We start from the raw sequence: 6625 nt of genomic DNA, 5'->3' as shown, positions 1-6625 counted from the left end.
CTGCTGAACTCCAGAAAGAACAGCTAGAACCATGTGTATCCACATCATCATCTGTGGAGATAAAAAGCACCATGCAAAGGCTGGAAGACTGAGCTTTATTCTACATACAGGAGAAAATGTCTGACAAAGATCAGCCCCACAAGATTTACAATCAAAACACTGTTTTAACCCATCAGAATATTCTTAAAAAACTAGCTGTGGCACAGAAAACTTAACAACCATGGTTTTACCTGAGTGGTCACAGGTTGAAGCACACAGTTCACTGTGAAATGCAGCATGCATAAAGTCCATGAGTGTCAAAATGAGAACATGTTCCATTAGACAACAAAAGGAAAGCGGTTGCAGACACATTAAAACTAGCATCCTAGTGGACACAGCTCCAACAGGTCATAGGGAGGTCAGTTTTGAAGGAGAAATCCAAATGAAATATAAACATGGCATTGTGGAAAACAGACAAATCTCCCATAGCTTTGTCCAGCCAGCACTAATCTAGGCATCAGCTGTGGTGCACAATCTAAACAAAGGGATCAGTCAGTTCATACATCTGGAAGCTGTCATATTTTGGAGCCTCCCAACAGTTATGTGTAACTGAAACATCCACTTGCACGTAACAGCCTTTAAATTTGTTGAGTGGTCAACAAATGCATAGGCTACGTAGTATTACTCCATGCTGAGGAACCACCACAAATACTATTTAGTAACAGGGCTTGGACCATCTCCTCCCATGGAAAAAATAAATCATGAAAATGGATGGAGTCAGGGTGAAGACTTAAAGAGTTTTCCTTAATGCATTCTCTGTCAAAAGCAAGTTTGAGTACCCGTGGCTTTTAGGGCTCACTCTTGTCTGAACCCAGTGTGTGCTGAGGAATGAGAAAGGAAGGCTGGTTCTCTATCAGGAAAAAATAAATAAATAAATAAATAAATAAAAAGACAGTGCACTTAGCAGGTAACAGGAGCTGGCAGTAGACCTCACACCACTCACCACCACCTCCACATGGCACCACAACTCCAGCAAGCAGCCAGCCCTACCGCTTAGCTAGCTCTTCTGCTCAACCTATGTTCCCCCTGTTCCTGCTCAGCAGCAGCAGCATGGGGACCACCAACAAAGCCATGCTGCTTTCAACTGTTCTACTTCACTCCAGGATTTCTGTACTGCAATCTCCCAAGCTCTCCAGAACTACAGAAATGCCTTCACACCCTGCTCGCAAGCAGCAAAATCCCGAGAGTGCAAGATGACACTCAAAGCCCAGAAAAGAGGAAGAGGGGGATGGTGCAGCCAAGGCACTGCCCTCTTTAAATGCACGTTTCAGCAGAGAAGGAAACAGAACCTTCCAAACAAGGGATCTGTAAGGCACATTGTGGCACAGATGCTGGTGACAGCATGTTAAGTTTGGAAATAATAATGACGATTAATTTTCCGCAGCCTTGAGTAAATTAAATGCTCTAAAGACAGAAAGACAGAAGGAACCGTGCAACCATGTACTTACAGCTCAGAGGGGTAGAGAAGGGGCTCGCTGTTAAGTCTGCTGCGGCTCCCTACGTGGGTAAACGCCTGGCTACACTAAAGTCATTCCAAGTTCTGCCACTACATTCAGCCAGTTCAGGATTTCACCCTTTACCTTCTCCATGGCCAAAGAATGGTCACATGAAACACCTTCATTAAAATGCTTACAGATGAAAGACAAATTTTAAACACTGAAAACACTGAAGCTGGTTTTTGGTTGGGGTTTTTTTTGACATAAGAGCTTTTTGGCAATGAGTGCCAACTCTGAGCAGTGATGTGGACACCTGTTAAGATTGAACTTAACAGAGACCCCTAGGGATTCTGAATTTAATAGCAGGCCCTTGAAAGATGACAATCAAACATCCATAGAACTAAAACCTTCAAGCATCTTAACAACTTCCAGTATATGGAAACAAAGGGAGTTCAACTTCACAGAAATGCAATACCCACTGTCCTGACGTTTTTATCCACAAATGTCATGTAAAGCATAAATATTAGAATCTGATGTTATTTTTTCAAAACAAAAGCACAGAGTGAAATACTCTTCCACTTTGACTAGTAAACGTTAAAAAAAGCATGTTGCCCAGACAACGATCCTTCAGCCATCGTGAGGAAACACCACTGCTACTTTCCCACTCGAGAAACCACCTAATAATCATATTTAATTCAAACAGAACAGTGGACCCAGAAATTTTCCAGATAAACACCTTTCAGCGAACTCTCAAAACACATTGAGGGACCTATCACAGCATAAGAAAGTATTCAGAGACAAGGAAGCTCTTAGGGCACCTGATCCACATGAACCGAACAGATTTGGTGATACTATCAGAAACAACCCCCCCAGACTGTCACACAGCCTTGCAACACCCCACCTCACATTCACCAGCAGAGTGACTCATGCTCTTCGGCCATCTCCTCCGTCCCGATGTGGTGATGCAGGTGCAAGCACATCTACACCAATGCTGCTCCATGGCTGTGCACAAATGTCTGTTTGCGGGAGAACTGAATTATACCTGGAATGGGTCAACTCCTGCTAACTGTATTCAAACCAAACACATTACTCCAGCCCACTCACATAAATTTGTCTTCTTGAGACAACAAATCCACAAAGATCTGTTCCTTTACTACTCTTTTTTGTTCCTCCAAAGAATACTAGTGCAAAATTAACTGGTGCCTTAGGCAGAACTTAAGAATAACTTTCCTCTCCACCTGGCACTTGATCTTGCTGGGTTAAGCAAACTGAGAATCTGTGGAAGCAATACTGGTTCCTGTATCACTCGCACGCTTCCCTCATTTTCACCTCATTCTTATGTCACATGGGTAGATTAACATATTTTAAGAGGGGTCAGCCATAAATGCTACAGTGGAGTACCTTGATTTTTGCCCCTTTAGAGTGAAAGGACTACACATAGCTCAAATCTTCATTTAAGCGTTTCTGCCATACACACTCAGCCCTAATTCACTTACAGTTGGAACACACTCACTTTGTTCCAAGTACCAAAGCTGAACTATGTGGTTACTGAGGCATTTTGTTTTCCCTGCAGGCTGTCCTACCCCTACCTCTATCACCTACCCTCTTCCTTCAAACTGTCTTAAAGAAGGGGCTCGGCATCTTAGAGCTTGGTTAGCTTTGTGAGGAGGGCTACTTAAAGAGGGACAGGTCAAGTGAGCTACAGCTAGTGCAAAAAGGACAGAAAGCAAGGAAGGAAGGCAAGAACACGGTGATCTTCAACCTCTTAAAGAAGAAAAAGCAATGAAGAAAGTGAGGGGAAAAAAATCCCAAGACAATGGTGACATGAAGTATCAAGGACCAAGACTCTATCCCCTTACCAGCTGCTCCAATTAATGCCATTCAAAGCATTGCAGTAGCCAAATTTCAAGCTCCACTTAACAGAACCTTCTCTGGAGCCACAAAACTACCCTCTTTCAGAAGAAGAGGCTGTGAATTTACACGTGTGACTGCTGTTAACACACAGGGTCTTAGAGCGCCTATTACAGCAGTAGCAAAAAACATAGCCAGTTATGGGCATGATTTCTTTTCCATCCAGAGCACTTTCTAGTTATGAAAGGATTTTCTGAAAGCACATCTGTGTCCAACAAAATTCAGTCACAGAGGAAATCAATGCAAAGCCCTTTTTGTCCTCTCAAGGGCGTACGATGTATAAAGATGCTAAACAGTCTCCACAACTACAGTATGCGTGGACACCCACGTATAGGAGTTCAACTAAATCTGAATGGCTGTGGATAACAGAACTGCCATTAAAATTCCAGCCCAGAATTTGTTTGTCCAAGAAACTAAAACAAGCATCCTCCAGCAGCAAGGCATGCACATGGGGATGACAGACCTGCTGATGGGCCGAGGGGAAACAGGTACGCGTCCCAGTCAAAGAAGCCAGAAAGCCAGACTACAAGACAGGAGCACGGGTGGAGTGCATACTGCGGGTAGTAACTGAAGTGCTCTGAACAGCAGCCAGAGCAGGGCGGTGTTAAAAAAAAAAAAAAAAAAGAAGTACTACTCTGCAGCACTTAGTGCCAAGAAACAATCTGAGAGGAAAGCCACTTTGGTATCAGGAGGCTTGCAGAGGGCCAAGAGTGCTGGCACAAATTCTGAAAGAGGAAGACTACTACAGGAAAGCTGAAAGAATGATGGTTTGGAGATCTGTTTTTCTTTTTTCTCTCTTTGAAAGTTTGCCTACCAGGTGGGTTTCTAAACTTCTTATGTAAATATTTCAGCCATAATAGCTTCAGGCCCAGACTACCAATCATTTATCTTGGAATGTGTCATGGTCTTAAAACTCATTCAAACTTCACTTCACTGTTTTTAATTAATTGTGTTATGGTTTTAAAGCAACCGTTTATTTCCAGCAAATTTCAGTGCTGCATCATGTTCCATGCTCCATGGTATTCAGAAATACACCATATAAAATCAGTCTCTTTATGTAAATGCTGCCAATTTATTCAGCAGTAGTAACTGTAAAAAGCTTTGGTACCAAATCAAAACTGTTACTTGAAATGCATTTTAAGTAACCTACCCTATTTGACCAACACTGCCCAGTCTCGGTAAACAAAAGGTAAAGGCAAAAATAAGAGAGCTATTTTAATAAACAGGGCAATTCAGCCGCTGTTGCTACTACAAGAAACCTTGATATAAAGGGGTCCCTTAGTGTAACAACCTCCACGGACCGTACTTTAAAGCTGCCAGGACCAGGTGCATACAAGCACAGGAAAACAAGAGTGGTCACTGCTTTCCATTTCTGCATAGGAAGAACAGCATTTTCCAAGCTATCTCTTTCCGTATCTGTTCCATCTCAAACGCTCACTCTGCACTTCCGTCTGTAGTTTAGCAACAGAAATACTGATTGCTATTTGTTAGGTTTGTTTGTGTAAGACCCTGGTTCATGAGCAGAACATTTACAGAGTATCTACCAAGAACGCATATTTTAGCAAGCCCTTTTGTGTAGATAGTCAGTCACATACTGCTAGAATGGGAACACTAAAAGTTAATTTAAATTAAATCCAGAATATTTTATTTCATCTTAATCAGCTAGCCTTTTTTGCAATCTAGAAATGGGAGGGTTTCTAAATGCAGGGGTTTAATACATTTTTTTACATTATTTAATTCTGACATGAAAACTAACCTCAACAGATGTGAAATCACATAGGTCAACTCTTGTACAACCAGCTGCATTATGAATTCATCTTGGCCATAAACACCTCAGAGATCAATTTCAACTAGATCTTATACCAGGGACTTTCCCTGCCCTGCCCTCCATGAAACACTAATGACATGGGCAGAGGTCAGTGCAGCAACTGAGCTAAGTGGCTATTTTGCAAATCATACTTTTTCCCCAAGAATTGCATTTTTACTGCTGGGCCAGTCATACAGGCATCGTCAGCAAGCAGTTTCTTGGTTATTACAATGGTTGCAAAAAACACATGGCATTAACAGGATGGGATTGTCCTTATAAGTAAGTGAACCCCAGTAATGTCAGGATAATAAACTTCAGGGAAGCACGCTGAATAGAACTGCAATCACATATTATTTACCAAACACTTAGAGAAAAGCAGAGACAAAACACAGGAGTCAAAACTGACAAAAGAAACTTTGCCACAACAGCCTCACAAAGACTTAGGAAGAAAACCAATAATGGGAAAAAAAAAAAAAAAGAAAGGACGTTCACAATCGTTCGCATTAGTACTTGGGACTCAGCAACCAGTACAGACTCTGAATGCACATCTCTGCCTACGAATGGGATCCTGCAGTGCCCTGCTCTGTTTCTCAGGGCTGCTGGCAGCAGCAGATGTCATTGTAATCTGGGCTCCTTGGACTACACAGACCAAAAGAAGTTCAATCGGTAACACATTATTTCCCAAAATAGAAAAACCAATACTCGCTAAATGACCCATGAACCTCATCCTGACCCCAATATGGCTGTCATCTGCAGGGATGGAATCTGGTCCTATGGGCTCTAATTCACCCACAGGGCAGGACAGACACCTTCCTAACAGCCGCTAACTTTGTTTGCACTCAGCACCAGCTTTTCCACACACCCGCATACAGAGAGCTATTTAGTAACGATTATTTATGCAGCCCTCCGCATTAACTTTTATAAGCCAAATTCTGCTGCAAGCGACTTTTGACATAAACCCGGAGTAACTACTGCAGTCAAGGAACTCTGTTGTCACGCCAACCCAGCTAAGGGGGGGAATGTGATGCTAAGTAAATAGTATTTTGCCCCAGGAAAAACAACAACAACAAAAAAAACAACCCACACCAAAAAAACTAAACGCCCCGGCAGCCTGGAGCCGTGCCTCCAAATTCTGCTGCAAGCGACTTTTGACATAAACCCGGAGTAACTACTGCAGTCAAGGAACTCTGTTGTCACGCCAACCCAGCTAAGGGGGGGAATGTGATGCTAAGTAAATAGTATTTTGCCCCAGGAAAAACAACAACAACAAAAAAAACAACCCACACCAAAAAAACTAAACGCCCCGGCAGCCTGGAGCCGTGCCTCTCGGAGCGGGGTAACCCGCCCGGGCTGGCTGCCCCGTTCCCCCAGGGGCACGCGGGGCTCTGACGACACGGCCCTGCTCGCCCCACGCCCCCCGGTGTTTCGGTCC

General features: G+C 43.2%; 1 protein-coding gene across 4 annotated transcripts in view; it reads right to left on the bottom strand.

Annotated features, from left to right (window-relative positions):
• Positions 1–6625, bottom strand: part of PTCH1 (patched 1) — a 70024-nt gene that overhangs the window by 62548 nt on the left and 851 nt on the right. The window lies entirely within an intron of this gene.

This window comes from Egretta garzetta, unplaced genomic scaffold, assembly GCF_000687185.1.
Source record: "Egretta garzetta isolate BGI_Z169 unplaced genomic scaffold, ASM68718v1 scaffold310, whole genome shotgun sequence".
Classification (NCBI taxonomy): domain Eukaryota; kingdom Metazoa; phylum Chordata; class Aves; order Pelecaniformes; family Ardeidae; genus Egretta; species Egretta garzetta.
The sequence above is the reverse complement of the archived record's forward strand: the minus strand, read 5'-3'. Positions and strand labels throughout refer to the sequence as shown.